Here is a 12,607-nt window from a genome sequence, read left to right on the forward strand (position 1 = left end):
AAGATGCTATTTGGAAAGTTGGATATTGTTTGAATACAATTTACTTTTTCTTTTATGTTTAATGACTAAACAAAATACAAACACATAATTCATACAAAGAAAAAGATTTACAAAAATGCCATTCCGGACATAATCCTTATCGCATTTCCTTAATGTATTTATATACTTAATCATTATAATATTGTAATGCTGAATTGTTTTAAATGCATTAGCGTCATATTTTCTTAAACAATAAGCCAAACAGGAATTCAAAAAAGAGTAACACTAAAATTATTTTGAGACAGGTATGTCGTTAAGTTTTTGAAAACTTATCGCAAACACTTACCACTTACCACTAATCGAAACACAAACGTATTGTAAGCTATTATCGACATCTCTTAACATTGACATCTTTGCAAATACTGACCATATCTGATATTGACATTAGTTCAGAAATTGCGTCGTTTTGAGATCCGCTTTCATTTAAGACCTTAATTAAATAAGCACTAGTGACGCATAACGACATGGTTTATCTAAAAGAGGGTAATTTTCATGACTGATAATTAGTTACCAGCCTTTATTTCAAAAACACTCAAAATACCAATGGTAAAGCCGGCATCTGAGCAAGGAGGTTAGCATATAAAATTGAAATTATCGCTTTGTCAGCCGTTTTTCTTATTTCAGAATCTCATATTTTATCCTCTAAATTCCAAGACAACCTGTTTCAACATGATATGAACCATTAGACAATATCTTGCGCATTGATCATTACACCAACCTTGTGAAAATCGACGAACCTGTAGATTAGTCATCAACACAGAGAATATTGTACAGTTTTATATGCGCTCCGCACTAAAATCCTTTTTATATTCCAAATGCCTACAGACACTCTGAAATGGAATAATTTCACTAAAATCCAAATCCTTTCAATGAATCAGCACACAATCAAATTTATCGATATAAAACACAAAACAGTGAGCCACTATAGCATTTTCCCATTTCATCAAATTTCTTTTAGTCATTTTTATTTTTCACTATTGTCCACGCTTTTTTTATTCGTCTGCTTCACAGTCAACTCGGCAGACGAGACTAGATAGAAAAGCCACGCGCGCGGTCTGATACCCTCACGCGACCAGCACGAGCTATAGTTAACTTACCGTCTGCAACAATTTGCAGGCGAGAAATTCTCCGTTTTGTACAGACGACCGGAATTTCCATAGAACGATCCAACAATCGCGGAAAGCCAAGAGCAGACGATATTTTTTGTATAAATCAGACAGTGCATCTCGAATCCGTGGTTCCGCAAGTGGCAAAACCTAAGAACAATGGCTGCTTAACCCACGCAAGTAGGTTTTCGAGACTTAATGCGTAGGGCAAATGCTCATTCAGAAAAACGCCAAAGCAAAGCTTCAGACGATTTCCAGACTCTATGGCGACCATATAATTAAGTTTTAAATCGCCAGGTTACCCGTTGCAGTGGTTCCATCTTTTCTTTAACTCAGTTTTGTTGCTTTCCGGTAATTTAACATTTGCTCACTTTGTTTTAAATTCTCTCAGAACATTGAAAACCTTTTAAAAAACACGACCCTATATTATAAGTAGACCGTAGTGAAAGTGTTTCAAAATCTGCCAAATTGCATCAAACAATTGGGCATACATTGAATAAAACTGGAGCGAAAATTAACTTAACACAGTGGAACACATGGTCCGATAGTTGCTTGTTTTGTTGACAAATTACATAATTAGTGATAGACTAAGATTAACTATAATTTTAATAGAATATTAAACATAATACGAAGCATATCTTGTGAATGTACGCAACTAACAGATACAATTGTTCATTTATAAACTAAAACAAATATCTTGTACAGCTTACTGCCCCTGTTTTACGAAAGTCGAACTGGTCACAAGTGAAACCGGTTGAAGGATTAGGACCCAGAATTGTGAATTTATAACTTGTTATGAAGAGCATCATATGCGTTTAAAATTTACGCACAAAAAATAAAAATGTAGACGATGCCAAATACAACTCATGTAGACCTCGATTGCTGTAACACACGTCATAGTTATAGTTACTAAACGATGTGTTCATACATTGTCTATAGGTTTATTCCAGTACTCTTTAAATGTCTGTGTCAATTATATTCAATAATAAACGTTCAAGTTTGATTGAATGTTACGTAATTGTAGGATGGTAGTCTTTGTGAGGTATGCAAGAGCGAGAGTGCAGGAAAAAATGCCAATATGCCTAACATATTATTTAAAGATCAATCTCTATATATTTGATCTGTCCGTTTCTATGCACAAACCATTCGATTTCACATGGACCTACACAGTCATGTTTCCTGATATTGTCTATTAAGTAAAATTTAAGATTCATGCAAGAAGCCCTGATTAACAAGCACAGTTTGAGTATTCAAAGTTTCGTTTCTGGAACATTTTCTTATGTTTATTTGAACCATTATATCTGATGTCCAAATCTAGTACAGTAGACATAATTCCATGAGAACTAGTGTTTTTTTTTTATTCGTTACCGGCGTTATCAGATAACCTTGTCAATCCATCGGTTAAGGTGAGTTTTGTACTCCAATTAATAGAAAGTAATTATTGTAAGTGTAAAATAAAGTTTTATTCAAAATATAATATAATTTTGAGGCGTTATCAGCCTTAAAAATTTATTTCGTAGCACACATTTAACACTGATTTTCATTGCGGTTGTTAGAGGAATTGATTATTAACGGCACATGCAAATCTGGGACGACACTTACGCAACAGCATTTAACCCCTCTGTCACAGAGCACGGCCCATTTATAACCGGACATATTGGTCATACATTGAACCATTAGCTGCGCCAACAGCAGAGTCAAAGTATTGTGTTTTTAAAGCGTTTTTAAAAAGTTTCATGTTCACATTACATTTTTATGGTGATAATTCTTTTAACTGTATTATATTTTTCTACAGCAAGCTTTGTAAATTGAAAGATTCAACTCATAATATGATTCGTTATTAATTCCTTTGTTTCGTGGTTACGTTAAAACTATTATAACTATTTTATTTAAGGTGTAAGTACCGTATTAAAAACCAAATGAAAATAGACATCGAACAAACTTGATTGTTTTTCTGATGATGTAACCGATGTTTTATTAGCATTTTTTTCATACGTAATATAACTATATTACTACTACTAATACTACTACTACTACTGCTACTGCTACTGCTTCTGCTACTGCTGCTGCGGCTGCTGCTACTACTACTACTACTACTTACTACTACTACTACTACGATGGCTATCTACTACTAGCTACTGCTACTGTTTAATGCTACTGCTAATGCTACTGCCTGCTGCTGCTGTTGCTGCTGCGCTGCTACTACTAACTTCTTCTACTACTACTACTAACACTCTACGACTACACGACGCGACTACAACGACGAACTACTACTACTACTACGACACTACTACTACGACTACTACTACTAATACTACTACTACTACACTACTAGACGACTACTACTTCTACTACTATACTACACAGACGACGACGACGACACACTACGACGAGGACTACGACACGACACGACGACTACACACTCCTCCGCCTCCTACGACTACTACGACACTCACTACTACTACTGCTACTACTACTACTACTTTCTACGAACTACACTACGACGACTACGACTACGACTACTACGACTACTACGCGGCGAGGGCGACGACGACTACTACTACTACACGACTACTACTACTACTACTACGACTACGACTACTACTACTACGACGACGACGACGACTACTACTACACTACTACGACTACAACGACTACTACAACTACTACTACTACGACTACTACTACTACTACGACTACTACTACTACTACTACGACTACTACTACTACTACTACTACTACTACCTACTACGACTACTACTACTACTACCACCACCACCATCACCACCACCACCACCACCACCACCACCACCACCACCACACCACCACCCACCACTACCACCACCACCACCACCACCACCACCACCACCACCACCCACCACCACCACCACACCACCACCACCACCACCACCACCACCACCACCACCACCACCACCACCACCACCACCGCCGCCGCCGCCGCCGCCGCCACCACTACTTCTACTACTACAACTACGACTACTACTACTACTACGACGACGACTACTACTACTACTACTACGACGACTACTACACGACAGACTACAACAAACGACTACGACTACACTACGACTACGACTACTACTACTACGACTACTACTACTACTACTACGACTACTACTACTACTACTACTCTACTACTACTACTACTACTTCTACTACGACAGTACGACAACAACTACTACTACTACTACTACTACTACTACTACGACTACTACTACTACTACTACTACTACTACTACTACGACTACTACTACTACTACTACTACTAATACTACTACTACTACTACTACTACTACTACTACTACTACTACTACTACTACTTCTACTACTACTTCTACTACTTCTACTACTTCTACTACTACTACTACTACTACTACTACAGTACTACTACTACTTCTACTAGTAATAGTACTACTACCAGCACCACCACCACTACTACTACTACTACTACTACTACTACGCTACTACTACTACTACTACTACTACTACGACTACTACTACTACTACTACTACTACTACTACGACTACTACTACTACTACTACTACTGCACTACTACTACTACTACTGACTCCTCCTACTACTACTACTACTACTTGGTACTACTACTACTACTACTACTTGTACTACTACTACTACTACTACTACTACTACTACTACTACTACTACTACTACTACTACTACTACTACTACTACTACTACTACTACTACTACTACTACTTCTACTACTACTACTACTACATTCACTAATTAGGTCTTCATGATACTTCAAACACTCAAATAAACTAATGCTTTTTTTAACGATTTTCTTTAACCAACGAAAAACGATCTGATGTTAAAGTTGGTAAACGTCAAAGTAGTCTCCCTTCATTAGAATGTTTTTGTCGATAATCCTAGAGTATTATGTGTCAATAAATTTTCGTATTGACAGGGTTGAAGTTTGAAATAACTAGCGAAGCACTTGCACTGAGTAGCTTCTCTACTTTTTATGAGTTTAATGTTCATTGAAATTTGAAAATGAGCATTTCTAGCTATCACACATTGTAACTTATAAAAACAATCTGAATGGTTAACCCTTATTGCTAACTTACTCGCCAGCAACTTGTTCCGAATAAGCGTGTAGTGTTTCAGTAGTCGCATTCACAATCAATATTTTCGCACTAGCCTGACCATGGGATACCTTTTTGAAATTAATTGTACTTGAAAGTTCTAATTATGTCTTTCCACGTCATATAGTAGTAAAGTTTTAAATTAAAGATAAGTCATATTGAGCTCAAGTGGCTCACATAAAATTGCTAACAGACAATGTCCCGACGATGCATATTAAATTTAAAACATGGAAGTGGTCCTCATGCTTCACACATATTAACAAGAAATATCTTTAAAAAAGATATACGGCGTTGATAGTTCAATGAATGAGATTAAGGATAGCGAATGTCTTTTTTCTGTGCAGTTCTTAGCTGCATCACACGCAGTACGGGATGTTACGCGGAGTTTTCGCGGCTTATTTTACATTATTACATATTGCTGGTCATAAACCTATAGATACAAAACAGAAAACCAAAAGAAGAATGGAAGTGAAATTAAAACATACGAGTCAACCGGCCACACGAGAAGTATCCGTATTTATAGGCGCGTTCTTCAAACAAATCTGTTTCAGTGGTTTGTCGGGCATTGCTATTTGATTCGATTATTAACAGTATCGATAATCATCGCGCTCATGCTTAATACATTGGTCAATATGGTGGAATAATTATTGTTAAATTAATCAAAAATAATATTTATCATTGTATTGTTGAAAACACATTAAGAATCTACATATTTCTGGTCTAAAGAAAATTCCAGGTCACCTAGTTCACGGATAGCGTATTTATTATATAACTATTATTTTACTGGCCGCGTACTCCGGTGATGACCTGTATATAAACTCTGACATTCATACACTGGCCGCGTATTGACCCGGGTTGAAATGCAATGTATTAAAGTGAGGCCTCGCTTCCACTGCTCTTTATACTTTTACATGTTAACATGTTGACAAGAATATGGAAGTAAGTACTAAATATGAGAACATAGCCTTTAAATATAAACGCGTTGCGCTGGTAATTCTCTGAAAATAAAAGGTGAACGCACAAACTTTATTGATGTCGAGAATTGAGTGTAAAACTGTTCTATCTATTAAGCCTTTTCCTTAGAAATAAAATTGTTTCATGCAGTAAAACAGTGTTACAAAGACGCGGATATGTTTCCAATGTTCTGGTGGAATACTCAAATCAGCCAATGGAATAAATGAAGTGTATTCATTCGTACCTAGCCGCGGGAAATTTTATTTGAATTTTATTGGACACTTACAAAGTTCAGGAGAGGTGAAAAGCTGGCTTAATACAGCTTACGCCGAAAAAAATCCAGACAACTTTTCCAACATTTATCTTTTTTTGTTTGAGATATAAGAGTTAAAATATGAAAGTTATTCGTTAAATTCGTTTGAATTGTTTACGGCTTTGTGTTGTCACGTTAGTGTTATATATTATGCAAATACTTTTTGTAAGCTTTAATTTAGAAATTCATATAAATATAAACATACACGCATGCATACTATTTATAAAGATATCATAACAGTACCAATAAAAACAATATTTACCAAACTTGTATACAGCATGTAATAGTCATGAACAAAGGTACAAATGGTAGTTATAATTTCCTATGCCTTAATTAATTTCCATTACACAAAGAGAGAAATGCAAGAAGAACAAAAAATATTGTGCATATATTTCACTCAATATCGGCTAAGTATACATCACCTGCATCTAATGTTATCATACTTATTAGAGCTGTAACAAGTCTTTAGATACATCGCACTACCCATTAACGCAGGGTTGTCATTATGATTGTAAACAAAGGATTTTTTTGGAAAAGTAACCGATTCGGCCGGGTGTCAAGGGGGCCACCTAGGCCCCCTTGTAGGTCCAGGGCAAGGCCCTGGTAGGGAGGTCAGGTGGGCGAAGCCCTCCGACCGAAAACGAATTATAGACATTTTAGGGACAAAATACTGCTATTCTCAGAGCATAAAAAGTTAAAATGAGGTCTAAAAAGAATAGCGAATTTTAAGATTTTCACATTTTTAGTATACTGTACAATGTAAAAACATATTATATTGATAGATCTTTGCATGTTCCAATAATATCCATTACCCGATAATCCAGTATTATTACGATTTCTTTTTTTTTAAACCAAATTACGCCCAATGTTGACGATGAATGTCGTCCGCCATTTAGTGCAAGTGCATATACAAATTGAATTGTGGGATTAGGAAATTCCGATTGAACATGCGTGAATCACGTGACGCGATTTGAGAGCATTGAGAACCGTTTATATTTAGTAATAACGACAAGTCAAACAGTCAATCTAAACTGTTACATGTACGGTACCTCCTTTCAGAAAAGTTTGCGAAAGTGAAAGTGGATTTCTGAAAATAAAAACGCGCCTTTCTTTAAATTTTACCGAGTACTTTTCATTCCGGATCGTGGTATAACTTGTCAGATCATTCATGCATGTAGACCTATATGTATGCATAGTTTGGCAATCTCAAAACACGTTAGTTACCTACTTATTACATTATGTGTTATGACCATTTGTATAACAAAATGCATTATTTAATTAAAGTATTTTCAAATGCGTATAATTAAATGTGTTATCCGAAATCATTTTCAGATTTCATTATTCATGGAAAATTAAGAAAATTCTAGCAACAGAGACACATTTCTCGTGTTTTTCATGTACAGATTAAAATCATGCCAAAGTTAGACTTCATGTATAACATCACGTCATTCTTCCTTGGAGAAAGCGTGGACTTTAATATTTAGATGCTGAATAACAACTTCGTAGCGCAGAGGTCGCATGGTAGAAAATCAGAGAGCATTTTTTAATATGATTTTTTTAATATGTGGAAACTTTTTCTCTAACTAAAAAAACTAGTTAATTACGCTCTACAGTGCAGCATTTGTTGAGATACGGTCAGTAATAATCTGTCAAATGTACAGCTATTTGATACAATTTCACGTGGAGTCGGCGTGTATTCGGCTGCCCGAGCGCTGATTGGTTGACGTTCTTACCAAGAAGAATTTGATTGACAGCTGAAAAAAATCAATATTGGCCACTCGCTGAGAAATTCATTGAAAACAGTAGCTCTTAGGCGGAGTTAATGGACTGACTGAATGACCGGGCGTCGCTCTACTATAGTACGTTTATTCCTCGTCAATTATTTTAGGTTTGCATGATACAAACTTCCGATCGCAATTTTAAAGATTCGGGAAAAACAACCGATTTTCTGGCGATTTTAACCGATGAGTTCGATCGGCAATCGGTTAATAATGACAACCCTGTTAACGTATGTTCATTGTTGATTTTCGAAAGTAAAAGATCAATTCTTAAATATATATAAGATATTTTGCAATTATTATGTTATTCAAAAGTAAAGATGTTTTTATTGGAAAAAAACCCCATATAATGACATAATGAGTGTTGTTTTAATCAGATTGTTGTATTGGTCATTTTTTAGTGTGCATGATCTAAATTTGATATTTTATGCAAACGCGTCTAAACCCCTCTGTACCCTTTTCCATTTGGTAATGTATGACACAATAAATACGCAAGTATACAGGTAAAATGTATTTTATGTATTGCTTTCGAATTGTTTCTATGTACATTAACCTACCGTTTGTTTCTAATCTGAAATACTAGTTATTGATACCGACACAGTTTATGTGTTCAATCTTCATCATAAATATATTGACGCCCAGAGACGGAGAATATACTCGCCATCTTCTTGACATTGCAAAATACAAACACACGTATACATATTTTGTATATTAGTTGTAGCTGTCATATTTTATAGAAATATAATTTAAATATGCATACTTACACATAGCAGTATTAAACGACGTGACGACAATGTACGTGTATGAAATGAAAGACGAATAAAATGCATTTAATCCATTATACAAGATAAATATTGATGCAAAGCATCAAAGGGCGTCGATAATTTCAGTGTAAAGGCACTCAATTAAGTTACATGGAAAGATTTTTTTTCTACTGTAAATATTAATATATTGGCCGATTATTTTAAACAAAATAGAAAAAGATACTGGTATAACCATTATCTATGATTGTGTGTTATAACCCCCAAATAACCATTATCTATGATGTTGTGTTATAATTTCCAAATAACCATTATGTATGATTTTGTGTTGTAACCCCCAAATATTTCATAGTTCATTTTATTTACATTGGTTTCCTTTGTTTTACTGGCATCCGTGTGCAGTTTTCATTAATGGAACAGAACTGTGTAGGTTTTAAAAAATCTGCTTCATATTGTAAGCGTAATTTCATATTTTTCTCAATTTTCAAGGGGAGATGATTCTGAACTTATTCTTACGTTGCTCATTTACGATAGGATTTAAGTACTCATTGATATGAAAACACTGTAAAAGTTTTAATGTGTTTACGAACCCCTCACCCTCTCACACATATATTTCATGGGCATAATAAAAAACAAAAAATGCTAACAATAACACAGCATATTTATTTAATTAAAATGTCTACATCAAAACATAAAGTTAACATAGAACACAAATAAAATAATTTGATTTTACTGGGGCTCGAACCTTGGACCTCACACATGTGAAGCGAGCTTGTCACCACTACACTACGGAACCGCTAAGAAAATCACCTTCTAACTAAGATATTAATAAGCTATTAATAGTCGGTTTAAATGTAAACCCGGAAGTTCAAACGCTGGAAAGTGAGCGGGGTTAAAGGTCCATACCAAAGAGTCCATACCACTGGCAAGATACTGGTCAGGCCTACGGCCTTCTATATGTGGTTCTTAAAAAAAACCCTGTAGGAGGACTTGATAGTAATGAGACTGGGGTGCTGTGATGGTGCTCCTCATTGATAAGCGGCTGCTTCCTTTATCAAGACTCATTATTACAATTAATAATACGTTTCGCGCTTCGCGCTCTATAGCGCCTTTATTGGTAACTAGGTGGTTGCTAGGATATTTGAACAAAGAAGGTTTTAATGTGTTTACGACCCCCTCCACCCTCTCACACATATATTTCATGGGCATAATAAAAACAAAAAATGGTTACAATGAAACAGCATATTTATTTAAACTAAAATGTCTACATCAAAACAAAAATTTAACATAGAACACAAATAAAATAATTTGATTCTACAGGGGCTCGAACCTTGGACCTCTCACATGTGAAGCGAGCGTGTAACCACTACACTACGGAACCGCTTGAAAGATCACCTTCTAACTAAGATATTAAGGTAGTAGGAGCCTAATGGGTACTTTTCCAGAAACACTCTTTGTTATTTTTTCCACATAGTAAATTGCATATTACAACTAATTGCAAAATTTTAAAACTTTTTACCAGCCGGTTAATTTTTTATACTTGGTTGAATACACCTACCCATTGACTCGGTTGGGCGTTTTCTATTGATTTACCCTATATTCAAAATATATTTTTTTTTGTAATGGGATATACATATATTTTGACAATTAACTTAATAAACGTACTCGACTGGATTTTGTTAGTAGATACAGAATTAAAAACGTGTCATTTAAAAAGAATTGTGCCTTTGATGTCCAATAATATATGCACTTATTTGGATAAAATGGCAAAAACGACAACAAATGGTTCAGTGACAAGAAACTTTAATTACGTTTTATGTCACTTGTAGTGTGATGAAATGCATAAATTGTACAATTTAATTAACACAGCATATTTCCTACACACTGAATGAATTTCAGGAAGTTTTACCGTTCCTATCTCAGGAAATTTTACTTTGAGTATGCCTACCCCAATTCATTTTCACGCAATGAGTATAAATTTGTATATCACTTCTTTTTGGGGGTTTCCTAGTTGCTTATTAAAAGCTACAGTTATAAACCATGACATGTGAAGAAATTTAGCTAAATTTGAATTAATATTTATATAATAATACATTAACAAGAGCACCGCATAACGGGTGCCACGCTCGGCTGCGAAAGCTTGTCAGAATTTTTTTCAGAGGTCACAGTGACCTTGACCTTTGACCTAGTGACTCAAAATGGTGTGGCGTGTAGAACTCATCAAGGTGCATCTATATATGAAGTTTCAAAGTTGTAGGTGGAAGTACTGTGATGTTAGAGGCAAAGTTAAAGTTTTATATAAGAGGTCACAGTGACCGTGACCTTTGACCTCGTAACCAAAAATGGGTGTGGTGTGTAAGACTCATCAAGGCGCATGTACATATGAAGTTTCAAAGTTGTAGGTAGAAGCACTATGATGTTAGGGGCAAAGTTAAAGTTTTATATTAGAGGTCACAGTGACCTTGACCTTTGACGTAGTGACCCAAAAATGGGAGTGGCGTGTACAACTCATCAAGGTGCATGTACATATGAAGTTTCAAAGTTGTAGGTGGAAGTACTGTGATGTTAGAGGCAAAGTTAAAGTTTTATATTAGAGGTCACAGAGACCTTTACCTTTGACCTAGTGACCCAAAAATGGGTGTGGCATCTAGAACTCATCAAGGCGCATGTACATATGAAGTGTCAAAGTTGTAGGTGGAAGCACTATGATGTTAGAGGCAAAGTTAAAGTTTTATATTAGAGGTCACAGTGACATTGACCTTTGACCTAGTGACCCAAAAATGGGTGTGGCGTGTAGAACTCATCAAGGTGCATGTACATATAAAGTTTCAAAGTTGTAGGTGGAAGCACTTGAATTTTAGAGTCAATGTAAAGGTTTTAGCACGACGGCGGACGTCGGACGGCGGGCTACGAAGAGGCTATGCCAATACCTCGGAGTTTTCTCCGAAAACAGCCGAGCTAATAATACAATGTTAAGGTCACCTAAAGTCAAAAGGCAACATTTGAATACAGGTGCAGTTCACCACAAAATGTCAAAGTTGTCCCAATAGTACGTAGCATAAACATGTATAAGTTATCATGTTTCTTTAAACATGTAGCACAATAATATACAACTTATATTTTAATAAAAACAGCCAGTTTAATGACAACTAGATGTACATAATTTAGTATCAGCATAAAGCCATTGAAAGCCATATTATCTCGTTCCGTCACTTTTCGTCACTGAAAAAATGACCGATTTTAGGGACCACTTCAGATAATATATTTTTTTGCGTTTGTGACTTTTGGTAGTCCCTCATTGTTTTTAGCAATGCAAGTATCCCTAAAGTCATCTTCTCCGGAACTAGAAAATATGGCTTTCAAATGACACAAGGCCAGTCCATATACCGCAATGTTTTCAGCTGTTGGTCCCTTTAGAGTTCCTCTATGCAACAACACGTCTAACAATCTAATGTTCTTTGCCTTTAAGGCTTTTCATGACTTAAACAAACTGAATTTTGGATTGCAGTAACAGTAAAGATGTGGGCC

The 12,607-nt window shown here is 35.6% G+C and overlaps 1 protein-coding gene across 1 annotated transcript in view; it reads right to left on the reverse strand.

Annotated features, from left to right (window-relative positions):
* Positions 1-1,123, reverse strand: part of LOC127853665 (protein kinase C-binding protein NELL1-like) — a 73,905-nt gene extending 72,782 nt beyond the window's left edge. Inside the window, exon 1 of the mRNA XM_052388360.1 lies at positions 758-1,123. The gene's annotated coding sequence lies outside the window, so the exon portion shown is untranslated. The remainder of the gene's footprint in view (positions 1-757) is intronic.
* Between the last annotated feature and the right edge of the window lie 11,484 nt (positions 1,124-12,607).

This window comes from Dreissena polymorpha, chromosome 12 (assembly GCF_020536995.1).
Source record: "Dreissena polymorpha isolate Duluth1 chromosome 12, UMN_Dpol_1.0, whole genome shotgun sequence".
In the NCBI taxonomy this organism is placed as follows: Eukaryota; Metazoa; Mollusca; class Bivalvia; order Myida; family Dreissenidae; genus Dreissena; species Dreissena polymorpha.